The sequence below is a fragment of the Ranitomeya imitator genome, chromosome 4 (genome assembly GCF_032444005.1).
Source record: "Ranitomeya imitator isolate aRanImi1 chromosome 4, aRanImi1.pri, whole genome shotgun sequence".
In the NCBI taxonomy this organism is placed as follows: domain Eukaryota; kingdom Metazoa; phylum Chordata; class Amphibia; order Anura; family Dendrobatidae; genus Ranitomeya; species Ranitomeya imitator.
In genome coordinates, this window is record NC_091285.1 from 607,100,344 (window position 1) to 607,123,486 (window position 23,143).

General features: G+C 45.2%; 1 protein-coding gene across 1 annotated transcript in view; it reads right to left on the reverse strand.

The window, feature by feature from the left end:
- ANXA4 (annexin A4) overlaps positions 1-253 on the reverse strand; it is a 106,126-nt gene extending 105,873 nt beyond the window's left edge. The window contains exon 1 of the mRNA XM_069766554.1: positions 147-253. The gene's annotated coding sequence lies outside the window, so the exon portion shown is untranslated. The remainder of the gene's footprint in view (positions 1-146) is intronic.
- Positions 254-23,143: the final 22,890 nt, after the last annotated feature.

Consider the following 23,143-nt stretch of genomic DNA (forward strand, 5'->3'; position numbering starts at 1 on the left):
CAGAAGGTCAGAACACACACTCAGCTCTGCTGCATCTGCTCCAGGACTTGGAGGAAAGTTACAGCATAACTACCATGCAAACTGCCTCTCCAGAGAGGAAGAGAACCTGACCTCCATAGCTACAAGTGACAGCCCCCCAGCCTCACCTCAGCAGATGGCAGCCCCTGCACAGAACCCTCCTCAGATGTGCCCCGGTTATAAGGGAGGCTGCTGGCACAGGGAGGTGCCTGCTCTCCCGGCCTGGGTGTGGTGTGTGTGTCCCTCCTACCATCACAGTTCCTGTGGGTTTAGGAAGCAGTTTATTCAATCAATACAGAACTTCATGGTTATTATGTGATAGTGCTGGGCTCAGCTTGCTGGGCTCTGTAGTTCTACAAGTGATAAACAGCTGCAGTGTGGGAGGTTCCTATGCATAGAACAGACTCTGAAGCACAGTTTCAACCGAAAAACAACTCGTTCTGGTCTGGGCTTGTACATGGGCCATTAGTCATGTGCTTACTGCGTGTTATAAGTCAGGGATGTGTTTTTTTTTCATCAGGCAAAAACCTCTCTCTTGGCAGCTTACAAAAAGCCGCTTTTGCTACATTTTTGCTGCTTTTTTTTAATTTTTTGCTGAATATTTCAGTGTGGATTATATGTGTCATCTGTCTACAGTATGTTTGATAACATTCGTTTTATTAACCAAAATGCAACATGAAAGCAAGGTTGTGTTTCTTAGGCCGGGTTCACATTAGCGTTTCTGTGCGCAGTGTATGATCCGCATGCGTCATGCGTACATAGCTTTAACATGGTGTACGCAGGGAGATGCTTTTGCATGCGGATGCGTCGTTCCGCGGTGTCCGCGAACACAACCTGTTGCTCTTTTTGAGGTGGCAGATATTGCGCTATCGTTCACATGCGGATGATTGCGTCCAAAAAACGCATTACTGCCTATGGGAACCAGGTACGGACTGGGACTGAAATTCAGCCCTGGCATTTGAAATCACACAGGCCCATGCTGTCCCCATCCCCAAGCATCAAATGGGATATATTATTAATATTACCCTGCAAGGAGGAAAGCAAGATTTACTACAAAACCAATATTTCTAATGATTCTTTAGTCACAACTCTTAACAGTATGGGTATCTTGAGAACACCGATTCTGTGAACAATGTAGCAGACAAGGCAGCCCACGACCAGACAGGCCCTTCTGGCATTTGCCAGAATTGCCAAATGGCCAGTCCGGCCCTGATGGGAACGCATTTGTACGCAAGGACATGCATACACATGAGTTCGATTGCATGCGTACTTTAGTCTGCACATGTCCAGAAAACGATGTCCACGCAATAAAAAAAGGAGAAAAATAAATCTAGCATTCTTACTCCACAGCTTATTGGCCAGATGATGTAATTTATGGTGGGAGCATTGTGTCTGTACATGCTGCTGCTCTGGAATGCCAACCTTCCCTACATTTTTTAATATTAATTTTGCATTTTTGAATGGAATATATAAGCTCATTGCTTTGTGTTTATTCATATTTGTTTGCAGTTTTTGCACCAGCTGGAAAATCTTGTCCAGAGCCGGAATTTATTTGACTGAACAACTAGGATATGTGCACTGATCAAGCGGTTGGCAGGCATGTGACGTGAAGAATAGCATGTTGACAAGGTTCTCTTTATTCTTGTAAAAAAAAACATAAAACCTCCCTTGCCATGCAAGTGGTATTAAATAGAGATGAGCGAATTTGATCAGGTCCCTGCTTATTCGGCAAGCTATAGCGCTTACCGAATAAGCTACAGAGGGAACCCGGATACATAGAGTGCGCCGGCTGATCAGCAGTTCGGCTCCGCAGCTTCATGTGTCGGGGCTGTGTGATAGTCACAGCACATGCATGGAGAGCCTAACAAACAGGCTATCCATGCATGTGTTGTACTGTGGCACATGCAGCATTGGCGCCGAACAGCTGATCAGCCGACACGCTCCATATATCCGGGTTCCCTCTGCAGCTTATTCGGTAAGCGCTATAGCTTGCCGATAAGCAGGTACCCGATCAAATTCGCTCATCTCCAGTATTAAAGAGCTGGGACACGTTCCCACTTGCGATGCAATCGGAGTGCAATCCAAAAAAATAATCGTATTGCACTCACCCCAATGTTATTTTATGGTACACTCATATTTGCGATTATTTTCTCATGCCGATACGGCATGCAAAAACAATCACATCATACTGCTATTGCACCCGAGAAACAGATCGTACACAGCCATATAAATCTATGAGTGCGTGTGAACATTGCACTTCACATGGATATCACTTGAGTGCAGTGCAATTCCCACCGACTCAGGTAGCAGTGGAGATGGAGATATCAACAAAACTAGAATTTGACATATAGGGCTGGAGTAAAATAACATCAAACAGCACACAACGTCAGGCTAGTTATATGAACGAACAATAAAAACCCATCAATAGTTGCATATAGACAGTGCCACTGATGGCTATAAATAATGTAAAAAAGGAACAATCTCACCGGTTCCAAAGTAGGGGCCCAGGAGCGCCGGATAATTTCTGGTCAGAAGAAAATCCGGAAAAGTAATGGAGACGACAGTCCCTATGTCAGTCCCTATGGGGCTATCGTTAGACTATCCCCAAAGCTCCTGCCCTTACAAGGCATTCGGTCCTTTCTGGGGATAATCAGTCTCTGTGGTCACCATACCAATTGTCTGAGACTTTGCCCCAGTATTTTTATTCACTTGGGTGTTTGGTTTAAGTTTTTTTGTGTGTGACTTTAGTCATAATAAAAGTTACGTTTTATTTTTGCCACTTATGCTTTGTTAGATATATGATTTATAGTGGTATCGTCTATGCGACTTGCAGTCAATATATAGACTTTGCTTTGTCTCTAGCAGTGGAGATGGAGAAATTAATTTCTCTGTCTCTTCCGCAGCTGTGCTGTGAGCACAGAGCACTAACACTCGGATCATGCTCGCAGCAGAGCAGAAGCGAGGGGTCATGGCCTAACAAGGCCCATTCATACAATAAATAAATACTCCAGACAATGTTTGGAAGAAATGGCCGTGTCATTTATTTTTGAGTTACTTAAATTCCATATACACCAAATTCTTTAAATTACTTTTAACCATCAGTTTAAACACCATAGAACCAATCCACCCAATAAGGGTGACTTTCCCACAAAAAAAATGATCACGACAGGGAAGAATACATAAATAAGGGAGGGAGGGCGGGGACTTCAGTTTCTTCAGAAACCACCGCTGAGTGAGGTGTTGTGAATTCTGTGGCAGAGCTCCCTCCTGTGGTCACAAGTGGTACTTCGGCTGATTCTCTCTGTGAGCTTCCGTTGGTGGAGGAGAGTGGTACTGCGGCTTCTGAGTTTCCTTCCTCAGGTGATGTGGTGAAGTCGTTAGGTGCTGCTCTATTTAACTCCACCTAGTGCTTTGATCCTGGCCTCCAGTCAATGTTCTAGTATTGGACCTGTTTCCTCCTGGATCGTTCCTGTGGCCTGCTGCTCTGCATAGCTAAGTTCCGCTTTTGCTATTTTGTTTGCTGTTTTTTCTGTCCAGCTTGCTTATTTGTTTTTTTCTTGCTTGCTGGAAGCTCTGGGACGCAGAGGGTGTACCTCCATGCCGTTAGTTCAGTACGGAGGGTCTTTTTGCCCCCTTTGCGTGGTTTTTTGTAGGGTTTTGTGTTGACCGCAAAGTTATCTTACCTATCCTCGCTCTGTTCAGAAAGTCGGGCCTCACTTTGCTAAATCTATTTCATCTCTACGTTTGTCTTTTCTTTTTAACTCACAGTCATTATATGTGGGGGCTGCCTTTTCCTTTGGGGTATTTCTCTGAGGCAAGGTAGGCTTATTTTCCATCTTCAGGCTAGCTAGTTTCTCAGGCTGTGCCGAGTTGCATAGGGAGCGTTAGGCGCAATCCACGGCTGCCTCTAGTGTGGTTGGAGAGGATTAGGGATTGCGGTCAGCAGAGTTCCCACGTCTCAGAGCTCGTTCTATGTTTTTGGGTTATTGTCAGGTCACTGTATGTGCTCTGACTTCTATGTCCATTGTGGTACTGAATTACCTTATCATAACAGTACTGGAGGCCAGGATCAAAGCACTAGGTGGAGTTAGAGCAGCACCTAACGACTTCACCACATCACCTGAGGAAGGAAACTCAGAAGCCGCAGTACCACTCTCCTCCACCAACGGAAGCTCACAGAGAGAATCAGCCGAAGTACCACTTGTGACCACAGGAGGGAGCTCTGCCACAGAATTCACAACAGTAGAATCCTAGACAGGCTCGTTGGTCGCTGTTTTTTGCCCGTTTTAACTTTGTGATTTCGTACCTTCCGGGCTCTAAAAATGTGAAGGCGGACGCTCTGTCTAGGAGTTTTGTGCCCGACTCTCCGGGTTTATCTGAGCCGGCGGGTATTCTCAAAGAGGGAGTAATTGTGTCTGCCATCTCCCCTGATTTGCGGCGGGTGCTGCAAAAATTTCAGGCTAATAAACCTGATCGTTGCCCAGCGGAGAAACTGTTTGTCCCTGATAGGTGGACGATTAAAGTTATCTCTGAGGTTCATTGTTCGGTGTTGGCTGGTCATCCTGGAATCTTTGGTACCAGAGAGTTAGTGGCTAGATCCTTTTGGTGGCCATCTCTGTCGCGGGATGTGCGTTCTTTTGTGCAGTCCTGTGGGATTTGTGCTCGGGCTAAGCCCTGCTGTTCTCGTGCCAGTGGGTTGCTTTTGCCCTTGCCGGTCCCGAAGAGGCCTTGGACACATATCTCTATGGATTTTATTTCAGATCTTCCCGTCTCTCAAAAGATGTCAGTCATTTGGGTGTTCTGTGATCGCTTCTCTAAGATGGTCCATTTGGTACCCTTGTCTAAATTACCTTCCTCCTCTGATTTGGTGCCATTGTTCTTCCAGCATGTGGTTCGTTTACATGGCATTCCAGAGAATATCGTTTCTGACAGAGGTTCCCAGTTTGTTTCGAGGTTTTGGCAAGCCTTTTGTGCTAGGAAGGGCATTGACTTGTCTTTTTCCTCGGCTTTCCATCCTCAGACTAATGGCCAGACCGAATGAACCAATCAGACCTTGGAAACATATCTGAGATGCTTTGTTTCTGCTGATCAGGATGACTGGGTGTCCTTTTTGCCTTTGGCTGAGTTCGCCCTTAATAATCGGGCCAGCTCGGCTACCTTGGTTTCGCCGTTTTTCTGCAACTCTGGGTTCCATCCTCGTTTCTCTTCAGGGCAGGTTGAGTCTTCGGACTGTCCTGGTGTGGATACTGTGGTGGACAGGTTGCAGCAGATTTGGACTCATGTAGTGGACAATCTGACCTTGTCCCAGGAGAAGGCTCAACGTTTCGCTAATCGCAGACGCTGTGTGGGTCCCCGACTTCGTGTTGGGGATTTGGTTTGGTTATCTTCTCGTCATATTCCTATGAAGGTTTCCTCTCCTAAGTTTAAACCTCGTTTCATTGGTCCGTATAGGATTTCTGAGGTTCTTAATCCTGTGTCTTTTCGTCTGACCCTTCCAGATTCTTTTTCCATACATAACGTATTCCATAGGTCATTGTTGCGGAGATACGTGGCACCTATGGTTCCATCTGTTGATCCTCCTGCCCCGGTTTTGGTGGAGGGGGAGTTGGAGTATATTGTGGAGAAGATTATGGATTCTCGTGTTTCAAGACGGAAACTCCAGTATCTGGTTAAGTGGAAGGTTTATGCTCAGGAAGATAATTCCTGGGTTCTTGCCTCTGATGTCCATGCTCCCGATCTTGTTCGTGCCTTTCATATGGCTCATCCTGGTCGTCCTGGGGGCTCTGGTGAGGGTTCGGTGACCCCTCCTCAAGGGGGGGGTACTGTTGTGAATTCTGTGGCAGAGCTCCCTCCTGTGGTCACAAGTGGTACTTCGGCTGATTCTCTCTGTGAGCTTCCGTTGGTGGAGGTGAGTGGTACTGCGGCTTCTGAGTTTCCTTCCTCAGGTGATGTGGTGAAGTCGTTAGGTGCTGCTCTATTTAACTCCACCTAGTGCTTTGATCCTGGCCTCCAGTCAACGTTCTAGTATTGGACCTGTTTCCTCCTGGATCGTTCCTGTGGCCTGCTGCTCTGCATAGCTAAGTTCCGCTTTTGCTATTTTGTTTGCTGTTTTTTCTGTCCAGCTTGCTTATTTGTTTTTTTCTTGCTTGCTGGAAGCTCTGGGACGCAGAGGGTGTACCTCCGTGCCGTTAGTTCAGTACGGAGGGTCTTTTTGCCCCCTTTGCGTGGTTTTTTGTAGGGTTTTGTGTTGACCGCAAAGTTATCTTTCCTATCCTCGCTCTGTCCAGAAAGTCGGGCCTCACTTTGCTAAATCTATTTCATCTCTACGTTTGTCTTTTCTTCTTAACTCACAGTCATTATATGTGGGGGCTGCCTTTTCCTTTGGGGTATTTCTCTGAGGCAAGGTAGGCTTATTTTCTATCTTCAGGCTAGCTAGTTTCTCAGGCTGTGCCGAGTTGCATAGGGAGCGTTAGGCGCAATCCACGGCTGCCTCTAGTGTGGTTGGAGAGGATTAGGGATTGCAGAGTTCCCACGTCTCAGAGCTCGTTCTATGTTTTTGGGTTATTGTCAGGTCACTGTATGTGCTCTGACTTCTATGTCCATTGTGGTACTGAATTACCTTATCATAACAGTGAGGTAACTCAGTGCAAACAGGGCTTTTTATATTCAAATAAAAGCCCGCCAAACACTTAACCAGCCAATGGACAGCCGTTATTTCAGGCGCCAAAGGACTGGATAAAACCAGTTCCAGCTGCTCGTGGAATAAAAACCACAGCTTACTTGTTCCTCAAAATTCACCACAGCCCCTTCACAATAATAAATAATGGTTCCTTCAGGGCCTGTGAGGCCATGAGACCCCCCCTATAATGTTTTTATTATGTGCGGGGGAGGGCCGACATTAGCATATCGCGCCCCATCCTCTCACATCAGATGTGATTCGCTAGTGGGACCCCACCTTATACTGAAGTTTGGCAGTTGTCATCTATCCACGGAATAGGGAATAACTTCCCAACCACTGGTACCCTCAGAGATCAAGAAGTTATCCCCAATCCTTTGAATAACTTCCAAACTTGAGAATACTGCTTTAATACAATTGGACATACCTCCCAAATTTAAGGGTATGTGCCCACGATCAAGAAATTGTAGCACTTTGGATGCAGCGTATTTTCCAAAACGCTGTATTCTATTACGCAGTTAAATCCGCATGTGTTCAATGAACAATACGGATTTACCACATCCAATACATATCTATTATGGAAATCTCTGTAGCATCTCTGCAACAGAAATTGACATGCTGCGGCTTGTAAACTAGAATCCAGAACTGTTTACTGATATCTATGAATGCGAACAAGAACTTATCTTCAACATCCAAGTTGTCCATACAGCCTGGCAAGTCTCCGTTACCTGCTTGTCTGTGACCTCGTTCACATCTCCCCGTGTAAGTGAACCTGACCCCTGTGATCGGCAGCTGCAGTGTCGGCACCTGCTTATGAGTGGTACCTGGTGGCTACCTGCAGCCCAGTCTGTCTCCTGCAGGCTCAGACTGGCCCATAGTGGAACAGGGGAATTCATCGGTGGGCCCCTGTGCAGACCCCAGCCCCAAACCCCACTATATGGGCAGTACTTGGTATGATTAACTTGATACACTCTGTATATAAAAAAGCAGCATACAGTGGGCACGAAAAGTATTCAGACCTCTTTTAAATTTTTCACTCTTTGTTTCATTGCAGCCATTTGGTAAATTTAAAAAAGTTAATTTTTTTCCTCATTAATGTACACTCTGCACCCCATCTTGACTTTAAAAAACAGAAATGTAGAATGTTTAAAAAATGTATTAAAAAAGAAAACTGAAATATCACATGGTCATAAGTACATAAGTATTCAGACCCTTTGTTCAGTATTGAGTAGAAGCACCTTTTTGAGCTAGTACAGCCACAAGTCTTCTTGGGAATGATGCAACAAGTTTTCACACCTGGATTAGGGATCCTCTCCAGTTCCGTCAGGTTGGATGGTGAACATTGGTGGACAGCCATTTTCATGTCTTTCCATAGATGCTCAATTGGGTTTAGGTCAGGGCTCTGGCTGGGCCAGCCAAGAATGGTCACAGAGTGGTTCTGAAGCCACTCCTTTTTTATTTTAGCTGTGTGCTTACGGTCATTGTCTTGTTGGAAGTTGAACCTTTGGCCAAGTCTGAGGTCCAGAGCACTCTGGAAGAGGTTTTCATCCAGGATATCTCTGTACTTGGCTGCATTCATGTTTCCTTCAATATTTAATAACAACCAGTCATCCTGTCCTTTGCAGCTGAAAAACACCACCATAGCATGATGCTGCCACCACCATGTTTCACTGTTGGGATTGTATTGGGCAGGTGATGAGCAGTGTCTGGTTTTCACCACACATACCGCTTACAATTATCGCCAAAAAGGTCTATCTTCGTCTCATCAGACCAGAGAATCTGATTTCTCATAGTCTGGGAATCCTTCATGTGTTTTTTAGCAAACTCTATGCAGGCTTTCATTTGTCTTGCGCTGAGGAGAGGCTTCCGTCGGACCACTCTGCCATAAAGGCCCGACTGGTGGAGGGCTCCAGTGATAGTTGACTTAGTGGAACTTTCTCCCATCTCCCTACTGCATCTCTAGAGCTCAGCCACAGTGATCTTGGGGTTTTTCTTTACCTCTCTCACCAAGGCTATTCTCCCACGATTGCTCAGTTTTGCTGGACGGCCAGGTCTAGGAAGACTTCCCAAACTTCTTCCATTTAAGGATTATGGTGGCCACTGTGCTCTTAGGAATCTTGAGTACTGCAGAAATTCTTTTGTAGCCTTGGCCAGATCTGTGCCTTGCCACAATTCTATCTCTGAGCTCTTTGGCCAGTTCCTTTGACCAAATGATTCTCATTTGGTCTCACATGCACTGTGAGCTGTGAGGTCTGAAATAGACAGGTGTGTGCTTTTCCAAATCAAGTCCTATCAGTTTAATTAAACACAGCTGGATTCCAATGAAAGAGTAGAACCATCTCAAGGAGGATCACAAGGAAATGGACAACATTTGACTTAAATATGAGTGTCTGAGCAAAGGATCTGAATACTTATGAGCATGTGATATTTCAGTTTTTATTTTTTAAGAAATTTGCAAACATTTCTACATTTCTGTGTTTTTTCAGTCAAGATGGGTTTTTTTAATTTACCAAATGGCTGCAATGAAACAAAGAGTGAAAATTTTAAATGGGTCTGAATACTTTCTGTACCCACTGTATTATCATTCATTTACCATACTACCCAGTTTATTATATAGAGGTGTAGGTAAATTTGTGAAAGAGGGTGCTGTAATGTTTGCATGCAGGTGAAAAGTGGGCCCCCCAAAGTCAATGTTACTGGTGGGCCCTTGGCACACCAATCCGACACTGGTGTCCACCATCAGGAACTGCAGTGAACACAAGGTAGCTGCTTTGCTACGCCTCTTTCTATGCAGGTCCGGCCATGTGTCACAGTGGGTCCACGAACCACGTGCACCACCTGCGGGCAAAACCGAATATAATGTCCACTGCAGCTCCAACCAGCAGTATGAGGACCCCCCACAACCCTCCACATAATATGAGGGCCCCCACACACAATATGACGGCCCCTGCAGTCCTCCACTCAGGGCCCCACAGACCCCACTCAGTAGGGGGATCTTTTCACACAGTGAGTTAGTCCTGCATCCCACTCAAACATACAGGTGCTTCTCACAAAATTAGAATTTCATCAAAAAGTTAATTTATTTCAGTTCTTCAACACAAAAAGTGAAGCTGACATATAATATAGAGTCATTACAGACAGAGTGATCTTTTTCAAGTGTTTATTTCTGTTTATGATGATAATTATGGCTTATAGCCAATTAAAAAAACAAAATTAGGATAAAAATTAGAATAATTAACAAATAGAATTAACAAAAAACACCTGCAAAAGCTTCCTAAGGGTTTGAAAAGGTCCCTTAGTCTGTTGCAGTAGGCTCCACAATCATGAGGAAGACTGCTGTCTTGACAGATGCCCAGAAGGCAGTCATTGACACAGAGTGCTGTATCCAAGCATATTAATGGAAATTTGAGTGTAGGGAAAAAGTGTGATAGAAAAAGGTGCACAAGCAACCGGGCTGACCGCAGCCTTGAAAGGATGGTTAAAAAAGGCCATTTAAAAATTTGTGGGAGATACACAAGGATTGGACTGCTGCTGGAGTCATTGCTTCAAGAGCCAACACACACAGACGTATCCAGGACATGTGCTACAAGTGTCGCATTCCTTGTGTCAAGTGTGAGGCAGTGACCCCTGTTACAGCTAGGGGGCGCTGTTTGTGCTCTCCAGAATGCGCATGGAGGCGTAGTGAAGCCATGAGGGCATACTGCAGACACAGGTGTGGCTGTAATTAGAATGGTGAAGCAGTGACTGATTAAAAGCCCTGTAGAAGAAGGGAAGGTTTGTCAGTGTTGGTTTGGAGGCAGACAGAGCAGTTTTCTGCAGAGCTCTTTGTGGAGCAACACGGGCAAAAGGAACTGACACCCTGCATCCCGGGCTGTCTTGTGTTGCCAGGCTGCAATCTGGAGGATAGCGTGAGGTGCACGGCGTGAGTAAAAAGACTTGGTATCGGCGGGCAGTCGCCCCAGGGAAACTGGACAAAGGGAAGTCTGGCCTGTGTAGGGACTGCAAAGTAAATCCGGTTACTGTGTATTTCTATGGGACTGTATTAAGAAGCCGTGTACTGTGTATTTTCCTTTGGCCTGGATGAAGAAGCCGTTTACCATGTTTTGCTAATGGACTGTGTGAAGTAACACAATAAAGGAACGTTTTGTTTGACCTTACTTGGGTCACTGCCGTTTCACTGTGTATGGTCCTACCGCTGCATCACACAAGCCACTTATGTCCAATAGACAACTGCCAGAAGCATCTTACCTGGGCCAAGGAGAAAAAGAACTGGACTGTTGCTCAGTGGTCCAAGGTGTTGGTTTCAGATGAAAGTAAATTTTGCATTTCATTTGGAAATCAAAGTCCCAGAGTCTGGAGGAAGAGTGGAGAGACATACAATCCAAGCTTCTTGAGATCTAGTGTGAAATTTCCACAATCAGTGATGGTTTGGGGAGCCGTGTCATCTGCTTGTGTAGGACCACTGTGTTTTATCAAGACCAGAGTCAGCGCAGCCGTCTACCAGGAAAGTTTAGAGCACTTCATGCTTCCCTCTGCCAACAAGATTTTTGAGATGGAAATTTCATTCTCCAGCAGGACTTGACACCTGTCCACACTGCCAACCAATACCTGGTTTAAACACAACAGTATCACTTTGCTTGATTGGCCAGCAAACTCGCTTGACCTTAACTCCATACAGAATCTATGGTATATTGTCAAGACATAGATGAGAGACACCAGACCCAACAATGCAGATGAGCTGCAGGCTGCTATCAAAGCAACCTGGGCTTCCATAACACCTCAGCGGTGCCACAGGCTGATCGCCTCCATGCTATGCCGCATTGATGCAGTAATTGATGCAGAAGTAGCCCGGACCAAGTATTGAGTGCATTTACTGAACAAACATTTCGCATTTTAAAATCATTTTTCAAGCTGGTGTTAAAAAGTATTCTAATTTACTGAGATAATGACTTTTAGGTTTTCATTGGCTGTAAGCCAAAATCATCAACATTAACAGAAATAAACACTTGAAATAGATCACTCTGTAATGGCGCTATATAATATGAGTTTCACTTTTTGTATTGAAGAACTGAAATAAATTAACTTTTTGATGATATTCTAATCTTGTGAGAAGCACCTATACACTATAATGCCTCAGGGAATCATGACCCCACAAGTAATGATAGTAAGAAAAACAATACAAACTGCTCCACTTTTTTCTGTCCCCTATAATCTGATCCGTTCAATGCACTATGCCGACTGAGGCTTTTTCCGCACAATCTAATTATGTAATAATCCTTGCTGTGCTGAGTCACTCTCAGTCGCGCAGAGTGAATAGTGTAGCAACAACTCTCTGTTGCATCATTCTATTCAAAAACATGAAGATACCCTTGAAATTGGGATTACGTTATGGGCATGGTGAGTTGAGGGGAGTAACCGCTTTGCACTGGGCTCCCTCAGCTCACACAAGCAGCCAGAAGATGCCTTGGACGTCACAGGCAGACATGTAGAGGCAAGCTGAAAGTCTTTAAGAGGTCCTGGAAGCTGCAAGCATGAGACATGAGACATCCTGGAAGATGCAGACATACGTAGAGGAAAACTGAAAGTCTTAAAGGTGTCCTGAAGACCACTGACAGATAGCAAGGTTACTGGAAACTGCAGACAAACAGGTGAAGTCCTGAAGACCTCTGACAAGCAGCATGGTTACTGAAAGTTGCAGACAAACAGGTGCAGTTCTGAACATCGCTGACAAGTAGCCGGATTAGCCGCAGACAAGTAACTCACCGGGCTACTAACAAAGCCCGAAGTGGAACACAAGAAAACGTAATAGACTGGGGCACGTATGTAAAAAAGAGCCATCATAAGTACATGAATACATCACCAAGACCACTATCAGTACATGAATACAGAACCAGTACCTCCATCAGTACATGAATACAGAACCAAAACTCCAATCAGTACATGAATACATCACCAGAATCATCAGCAGTAAATAAGTACTTCATCAGAACCACCATTAGTACATGAGAACACCAGAACCACTATCAATGCAGGAATACATCACCAGAGCCACCTTCAGTACATGAATTCGGCACCTTAAAGGGACACTGTCACCTGGATTTGGAGGGAACAATCTTCAGCCATGGAGGCGGGGTTTTTGGGTGTTTGATTCACCCTTTCCTTACCCGCTGGCTGCATGCTGGCTGCAATATTGGATTGAAGTTCATTCTCTGTCCTCCATAGTACACGCCTGCGCTGTGCAAGATTGCCTTGTGCAGGCATGTACTACGGAGGACAGAGAATGAACTTCAATCCAATATTGCAGCCAGCATGCAGCCAGCGGGTAAGGAAAGGGTGAATCAAAAACACAAAAACCCCGCCTCCATGGCTGAAGATTGTTCCCTCCAAATTCAGGTGACAGTGTCCCTTTAATAGATTTGCTAGACTGCTGTTGGTCACACTAAGGCTACGTTCACACTAGCGTTGCGCCGCCCTGCGTCGGCGACGCAACGCGCGCAAACACGCGCAAAAACGCGCGCGTTTTGCGACGCGTGCGTCGTTTTTTGACGAAATCGGACGCAAGAAAAATGCAACTTGTAGCGTTTTCTTGCGTCCGACGCTAGCGTCTAAAACGACGCACGTGTCGGAAAACGCGTGCAAAAAGACGCACGCGTCCCCTATGTTAAACATAGGGGCGCGTCGCCGCTGCGTCGCCGACGCAACAGCGACGCGACGCTAATGTGAACGTAGCCTAATTCCCACTTAACTTCATAAACTATTTTAAAACTAGCGCAAAAAGTGAAAAGTTGTAGATCATGGCACAAATATGATGTGTATCATAATTTACTTCTTCTAAAAACAGAAAAAAGCTGATGGCTCAAAACATTTTTTGAATTATACAAAACCAAAATAGAATACCCAATACCACATGGAAAGCCATACATTGCCACATAGGATTCTTGTGGCCCCATGGTAGATAGTGCAGGAACATCTGTTTGCTGCCATTTGGCCATATGCAGACATTTTTTATGTAAAGACCATAAACATTAGCCAATGCAGAAAAGAAGTGGACAAACACATCCAATAATGAAAAAAAAAATCTTCAAGCTTTATTTCAAATACATAGCTTTAAAAATCCATACAAGGATGATGTGGTACAAGAACAGCTCTGACGCGTTTCTGACTCCTACTGCACCATAGAGCTCTAAATAAAGAATAAAGCTTGAACATATGCCTGTCCACCTCTTTTTTTTGTATTGGATATTTCTGGTTGGTCAGCAGCATTGGAAAGGCACTCCAGAAAATAAAGATAGATGTTTCTTAAAATGCGAGTACGATGGATATTTTCTGTTCCTTTTTCATGTAGTACATAAAAATTAGCAGTGAATAAAAAGGCCCATATCCCTGGAAACATATAGCAGATTTTAAAAGCCCCCCAAAAACTATGATGTAGTCAGGGAATAAGGTAAGATAAAAAATGGGCTCCTTTTGACCTGGTCACTGTTCCTCTTTTAGATCACGGGCAAGAAAGTTCAATCTCCATGTCTTTATCTCATAAACCTGTCACGATTTCATCACACTATAAGTGACAGCTCAGGCACTCGATAGGATAGGGGCGTGCTGCTGTCAGTATTATGAGTGAGAGCCCAACTGCCCAATCTAAGGCAGGGGCATGCTGGACTGTCGATATTATTATTGAGAGCCCAGCTGTCCAATCTGGCCAGGTCTGCAGGGTCTTCCAGGTGTCACCCATTGTGGATGATTACCTGGCTATTTAGCTGGCTGGCTATTTTCAGACCTTGCAAGTTGTAGCTTTTATTTCAGTGGTGAATAGCCAATGACAAACAGCCAATCGGTTTATCAGTTTAAAGGAAATTTGTCACTAGGTTATACCCATCTAATCTGAGAGTAGCCACTGATTGACAGTTTTCTGCACTGTTTACACAGAGAGCTGGCAATCAGTGGTATAGTCAGGGTTATACAGAGATCCGCATTCAGAGAACTGGTAGATCTGCAGAAGATGCATTCGTGATTTTATCAAAACTGCAGCAAGTAGCCCTGTGTGGCGACATTTCTTCTTAATTATGTCAGACATAAATTGTGTAGGCCCAAAATCTTAAACTGTTGTCTGAAGTATTGACTTTTCTTGTTGGATGAATATTTACCTCTAATATGATCTCCTACAGTTTATTTTCTGTTATCTTTGCAAAACAGTAATGCATGGCCACTGAACAACGATGTTTGCTGATATGTTGATTACGTACATTGTCCATGCTAGGAAATTTGTTGGCATACCCAGAGGAGGAAAAACTATGCAAATAGATTACATAATCAAACAATGCAGGTTGGCCTCATTCACATCTCTCTGTGACCTCTGGATGTTGGGTGAAGGCCAGCTGTGAACTGATCTGGTTCGTGTGACTCCACAGATCAGCTTAGGGGACTACAGCCCCAGCTGAAAGAACTCAGGACTGCTTCATTGACCATTACTGAAACCACAGAGACGTCTTAAAGAATCCAGGTGGGGACCATCAAGTCACCTGGCCACGTACCTCACTGCTCTTGGTTAGCTTCCTAAGCTTGTCGACACCTCTTTGCTGTGGGGGCCCGCCAAAAGCGGGGAGCCACTGATGGGGTATGCAGCACTGGAGGCAGCCTAATCCCGGCAAGTCAGCGGAAGGGTGAGATTCTTTAATTTGCACCATCTTGGGTATTTGCTGGGACTGTTCTGTATGCTATTGTGTGTTGGTGGTTCAATAAATTTTTTGCTCCACTTTTTTACCTTGTGTTGTCTAAGTAGTGTTCTGCCCACAGGGACAGAGGACGGATGTTCAGTGGTATGAGCCCTGGTCCATGCAGTCATTCTAAAGACAGCCAGGCCAAAGGACGAGAGTACCCACTGGCTCCCCTGTCTACACACCCTGTAAGTGACACATCACTGGAATCAGGGTATCTCCCCCTTTATCATGCTGCTCTCAGATGAGGTAGCAAAAAACAGGTGACAGATTCCCTTTAAATGGAATTATCAGAACTAATTTTTTTCTTAGCTTAAGTGTAACAACTCTGCTGGCATCACGTCATGGCCTCACATCTCTCACACAATCTTACCCACTGCTCCAGGCCATGATGTGGTTTCTGTTTAATGCCAGCTCCATGTTCTGTGTCTCTGCTCTCTGCATGCCTCATGGCTATGTGTATAGGGGGCCGGCGCCTGAACTCTCTGGTTCTTATAGGAATCAGGTGCATCTGTCTAATCAGTTCCTGACCAATTATCAAGAGGCCTCCTGTATATAGTGCAGCTCCACCCTGTGGTCTGGGCCTGTGCAATGTGTTAGCTCAGTTAGTGTTTAGCTGCTGAGTTTGCCTGGCCTTGCTCTGAGTTACTCCCTCTCTGGAGGCTTTTCTCTGTGCTATTACCTTGATCTTGTAGTCCGCCCTCCAGGAGGCAGAATATCCTGGTCCCTGTGTCTTTGTCCCTGTGTCTTGTTCCATTGCCTTGTCTGTACTTTGTCTTTTCTCGGTCTCCTTGTCTGTGGCTTCCTTCCCTGCTTTGTCTTTCCTTGTGTTCTCAGTCTGCTTACACTCCGCACTCTTGCGGCTCTGCACTCAGACTTTGCTTCGCACTCTCTGGCTTTGCTCTGTGGCTCTGCTCTTTTGCGGTTCTATCTGGCTCCGCTCTTTGCGGTTCTATCTGGCTCCACCTCCTGTGTTTCTGCACTTGGCTCAGTCTCTGCTCTTGGCTCCGCCTACAGCGTCTCCGCTCTTGGCGTTACCTCCAGCATCTCCGCTTTTGGTTCCGCCTCCAGCGTCTCCGCTCTTGGCTCCGCCTCCAGCGTCTCCGCTCTTGGCTCCACCTCCAGCATCTCCGCTCTTGGCTCCGCCTCTAGCGTCTCCGCTCTTGGCTCCGCATCTAGCGTCTCCGCTCTTTGCTCCACCTCCAGCGTCTCCGCTCTTGGCTCCGCCTCCAGCATCTCCGCTCTTGGCTCCGCCTCCAGCGTCTCCGCTCTTGGCTCCGCCTCCAGCGTCTCCGCTCTTGGCTCCGCCTCCAGCGTCTCCGCTCTTGGCTCCGCCTCCAGCGTCTCTGCTCTTGGCTCCGCCTCCAGCGTCTCCGCTCTTGGCTCTGCCTCCAGCGTCTCTGCTCTTGGCTCCGTCTCTTACGGCTCCGCCCTTGGCTTTGCCTTCTCCTTCTCTTTTAGTTCCACCTTCTACTTGTTACTTAGTCCTCCTGTCTGAACAGGTTCCAACCTGTTTCACATACCTGCCTGCAGACCGGTCCCTACCGGTTCTTCCTATGTTCCAGCCGTACCCGCCTGCCTACCAGAGAGCCAGCCGTGTCCGCCTGCCCGCCAGTGTCTCTGTTGTTCCCGCCTGCCTGCCTGTGTCCCAGCCGTGCCCGCCTTTCAGCCAGAGTGCCAGCCGTGCCCGCTCCGTTCCTTAGTGGGATCAGCAGCCACAGCCAGACATCATCCTGGAGTGGCACCTGGTAGCTTCCTATTGCACAAGTCTGACCTCACCATCAGAGGCTCCAGCGAACACCTAGGAAGCTACTTACTTACGCCCCTTCCAGGGAAGTTTGGTCTGTGGTCCAGTGGGGCCACACCCCCGTATGCCCGCGCCAACCAGTCTGGGCGCGTGCGTGACACTAAGCTTCTTCAATCTGTAAAAAAAATTCCGTTTAATATATCAGCAATAGAATAGGGTACAATGGTGTGCACTCAGTCAATTTAACGCGAGGTGCAGGTTTCACGGACTAAAACAGTCCCAGTAATCAAATATTGTTCGGGAGACACCGCACACTCTAGTGATCAATTATGCAAGATAGTGTGAGTTTATTCAACATAACTCAATATAAGTAACACATGGGAGCAATTCTACAAACATAAGGTAAGCGATCAAATTTAGTAACATAACATGACGTTTTGACTCTCCCGAGTCTTAAGGTACCTTCACACTGATCAACTTTCCAACAATCACGACCAGCGATACGACCTGGCCGTGATCGTTGGAAAGTCCTTATGTGGTCACTTGAGAGCTGTCACACAGACAGCTCTCCAGCGACCAACAATGCCGAAGTCCCCGGGTAACCAGGGTAAACATCGGGTTACTAAGCGCAGGGCCGCGCTTAGTAACCCGATGTTTACCCTGGTTACCATTGTAAATGTAAAAAAAACCCACTACATACTCACATTCCGGTGTCTGTCACGTCCCTCTCCTTCAGCTTCCCGCACTGACTGTGAGCGCCGGCCGGCCGTAAAACAGAGCACAACGGTGACGTCACCGCTGTGCTTTACGGCCGGCGCTCACAGTCAGTGCGGGAAGCTGAAGGAGAGGGACGTGACAGACACCGGAATGTGAGTATGTAGTGTTTTTTTTTTTTACATTTACAATGGTAACCAGGGTAAATATCGGGTTACTTAGCGCGGCCCTGCACTTAGTAACCCGATATTTACCCTGGTTACCAGTGAACACAACGCCGGATCGGCGTCACACACGCCGATCCAGTGATGACAGCAGGTGATCCAGAGACGAAATAAAGTTTTGGACTTCTAGCTCCGACCAGCGATGTCACAGCAGGATCCTGATCGCTGCTGCGTGTCAAACACAACGAGATCACTATCCAGGACGATGCAACGTCACGGATCGCTATCGTTATCGTTCAAAAGTTGCTGAGTGTGACGGTACCTTTAATCATACCATCACTAAAAGAAAAAAACAGAACATTGGTAAATACAAACATATAGTATGTACATATATACAACTCTACAAAGTACATGCATAGTACACCATGTTCATTAGAGAAATTTCAAAGAGGTATGTCAAGCAACCGTAGACCTTGAAAAGCACCAATGAATACACCGAGGTGAATAAAATGCTTATGATATCATGGATGTGGAGGATATAGGTGGTCTAGAGGTCAAAGTGGTATAGACCAGGAGGAGACAGGAAAGGTGACAGTATACACTAATTACCTTGGTATGGTGATAATAATGCTTAAATGTAGCAAATCTTTAGTTTTAGAAACATGGGTAGTGCTGTAGAGGATTAATAAGGAATACACAGAGGGTTCCTGGTTAAGTACCTAGTTGATGGTGAGGTAATATATAGCCCAAGGTGGTTTGTTGCCCTGTGTGTGGGACCTAAAAATGAAGAATAATAGACACCCTTGGTCAGGGATCGTGCTGGATTGAGCTTTAAGGTTGCCACCACAGACCGGCTCTATTGGGGAGGACGTTGGTCTCAAGTGGTGACTACCTGTAGAGAGCATGGAAGACACTGGTAGGTGGTCTCACTGGCAGAGCCCTTTTCCATGTCTTAATTGTGCAGTGTGCTCTAATGTCAATAAATCGGATAATGTCACTCATCCTAGGACAGGGAAATCGTATCCCATACAGGGCTTCTTCACTTGCGATACTAACTTTGCAATCTATGTCATCAAGTGCCATTGTAGCCTTTTATACGTTGGTGGACCACACAACATGTCAAAGACCACATAGCAAGCCACAAATCTACAATTTGGTGTGGCAAAACATGGCTTCCCATCCCTGATCATTTTACAGTATTACCCACAAACATACTGTGGCCCAATTAAAGTTTCAGATACTCGAGCAGGTCCTTTGTCCCAGAAGAGGGGGCAACCACGTCAAATTACTTAAAAGCAGAGAAACCTTCTGGATACACACGTTAGATACCCTCTCGCCCAGGGGGTTGAATAGGGAAATAGACTGGCTTATATGTTAAAATTCCAGCATTAACCATTTGTTTTGTCTTTTAGACCCGCTGAATACTCATCACACAGGTGAGTTATCATCACAGTTCCCCCTTTTTATTTTGTTCATATTTTTTCCTTCTCCATTCTTTTATTTTTCATTTATTTTTTATTTTTCATTTATCTTTCTATTTTTCCCTACATTTTATCGCATTATTTTGCTGCATTAATTTTGTCTCTTTTTTATTTTTTTATTACCCTTCTTTTGGATTACTTTCTATTTTTATTATTCATTATTTATTCAAACTTTTTCATCGTTTTTTCCATCCCATTTTTTGTGTATGCACAGCCTTTTCACTGCTCTGAACACTGGATATCAACATTTGATCATCTTTTACGATACCCACCATTAGCAATCATCCTAATTCGGCATGATCCTATTAATCCCTTGTCACATATATACTGACATTACCCCCAGTCCACAGCCTCCACCTTGCGGCAATCTACTGTATACATCATTTTGATGTCTATACTTATATTTTGTCTTTTTTATATATTTTTTTTATATTTCTTGATATTTTTTTTGCTGACATTTCTCCCAATCATCCATGTAATGTTCTCTTTCCATTATTATTATTCATATGTTCAATATTCATTTTATCTTATGTTTGTCTTTTATTTGTATTATTTTTTCATTTTTTCACCTCCCATTCTATTTAATTTCTTTTTTCCAAATCTCATTAGCCAGTATCTATTTCCCTCCCCATATTCATTAGACTACCCCATTTCAGTTTCATGCTTTCATTCAACATGGTCCCAGATACCCTTGTATATGCAGGGTCCACCCAAAATGGCCGCCGCTATTTCATACATATGGCTGATTACCCTAGTTACATGTACACAGGCGCCTCCACACTCTGCACATGGCTGGGCGGGACTTCCGGTCCGGATGACGCACTTCTGGTCCGGCGGTCACCGCTCGTATTTAACAGCCCCATCCTGACTTCTCTCAACACGCCGGCATCTGCAAGGCGCGGGAGTGCTGCCATCCAAGCTGCATATCGCAGGTAATGCAGGGCTCTGTGTTATGAACAGGTGATTCAGAACCACAATGGACCTAGTGGTTAAGAGCACACAAAGTGACCTGATAATTACTAACATAGGACGAGCTCTGAGACGTGGGAACTCTGCTGACCGCAATCCCTAATCCTATCATACCACATTAGAGGTAGCCGTGGATTGCGCCTAACGCTCCCTATGCAACTCGGCACAGCCTGAGAAACTAACTAGCCCTGAATCCACAAATGCCAAGACAGAATAGGATGACAAAGAGCAGATCAAAGAAACGGACAAAAGAAATTTCGACTGTACCGTACCAATGGTGGCAGAGCTAGCGAACCGCTTAGTGCGCTTAGGACAATCGGAGATAGCATGAGTGGAATCACCACAGTAAAAACACAGCCCATTCCGTCGTCTGTGTTCTTGCCGTTCAGCTCTGGTCAAAGTCCTATTGCATTGCATAGGCTCAGGTTTATGCTCAGATAATACCGCCAAATGGTGCACAGTTTTACGCTCACGTAAGCGTCGATCGATCTGAATGGCCAAAAACATAGACTGATTCAGACCAGCAGGCATAGGAAATCCCACCATGACATCCTTAAGGGCTTCAGAGAGACCCTTTCTGAAAATTGCTGCCAGAGCACATTCATTCCATTGAGTGAGCACAGACCACTTCCTAAATTTCTGACAATATATCTCTACCTCATCCTGACCCTGACACAGAGCCAGCAAGATTTTCTCTGCCTGATCCACTGAATTAGGTTCATCATAAAGCAACCCGAGCGCCAGAAAAAACGCATCAATATCACATAATGCAGGATCTCCTGGCGCAAGGGAAAATGCCCAGTCTTGAGGGTCGCCACGTAATAAAGAAATAATGATCTTTACTTGTTGAACTGGGTCACCAGAGGAGCGGGGTTTCAAAGCCAGAAATAGTTTACAATTATTTTTGAAATTCAGAAACTTAGCTCTATCTCCAGAAAATAACTCAGGAATAGGAATTTTAGGTTCTAACATAGGATTCTGAACCACTAAATCTTGAATGTTCTGAACACTTATAGCGAGATTATCCATCAAAGAGGACAGACCTTGAATGTCCATGTCTACACCTGTGTTCTGAACCACCCTGATGTAAAGGGGAAAAGAAAGACAAAACACAGTGCAAAGAAAAAAAAATGGTCTCAGAACTTCTCTTTTCCCTCTATTGAGAAGCATTAGTACTTTGGGCCTCCAGTACTGTTATGAACAGGTGATTCAGAACCACAATGGACCTAGTGGTTAAGAGCACACAAAGTGACCTGATAATTACTAACATAGGACGAGCTCTGAGACGTAGGAACTCTGCTGACCGCAATCCCTAATCCTATCATACCACATCATAATCCTATCATACCACACTAGAGGTAGCCGTGGATTGTGTCTAACGCTCACTATGCAACTCGGCACAGCCTGAGAAACTAACTAGCCCTGAAGATAGAAAAATAAGCCTACCTTGCCTCAGAGAAATTCCCCAAAGGAAAAGGCAGCCCCCCACATATAATGACTGTGAGTTAAGATGAAAATACAAACACAGAGATGAAATAGATTTAGCAAAGTGAGGCCCGACTTACTGAATAGACCGAGGATAGGAAAGATAGCTTTGCGGTCAACACAAAAACCTACAAACAACCACGCAGAGGGGCAACAAGACCCTCCGCACCGACTAACGGTACGGAGGTGCTCCCTCTGCGTCTCAGAGCTTCCAGCAAGCAAGAAAAACCAATATAGCAAGCTGGACAGAAAATATAGCAAACAAAAGTAACACAAGCAGAACTTAGCTTATGCAGGGCAGACAGGCCACAAGAACGATCCAGGAGAGAGCCAGACCAATGCTGGAACATTGACTGGAGGCCAGGAACAAAGAACTAGGTGGAGTTAAATAGAGCAGCACCTAACGACTTAACCTCGTCACCTGAGGAAGGAAACTCAGAAGCCGCAGCCCCACTCACATCCACCAGCAGAAGCTCATAGACAGAACCAGCCGAAGTACCACTCATGACCACAGGAGGGAGCTTGACCACAGAATTCACAACAGCTCTGCCAGTGAGACCACCTACCAGTGTCTTCCATGCTCTCTACAGGTGGTCACCACTTGAGACAAACGTCCTCCCCAATAGAGCCGGTCTGTGATGGCAACCTTAAAGCTCAATCCAGCACGATCCCTGACCAAGGGTGTCTATTATTCTTCATTTTTAGGTCCCACACACAGGGCAACAAACCACCTTGGGCTATATATTACCTCACCATCAACTAGGTACTTAACCAGGGAGCCTCTGTGTATTGCCTTAATCTAGTCTCACCTTTGGTTTCATGATGCTGATCTGTATTCCTTATTAATCCTCTACAGCACTACCCATGTTTCTAAAACTAAAGATTTGCTACATTTAAGCATTATTATCACCATACCAAGGTAATTAGTGTATACTGTCACCTTTCCTGTCTCCTCCTGGTCTATACCACTTTGACCTCTAGACCACCTATATCCTCCACATCCATGATATCATAAGCATTTTATTCACCTCGGTGTATTCATTGGTGCTTTTCAAGGTCTACGGTTGCTTGACATACCTCTTTGAAATTTCTCTAACGGACTGATGGTGTACTATGCATATACTTTTTAGACTTGTATATATGTACATACTATATGTTTGTATTTACCAATGTTC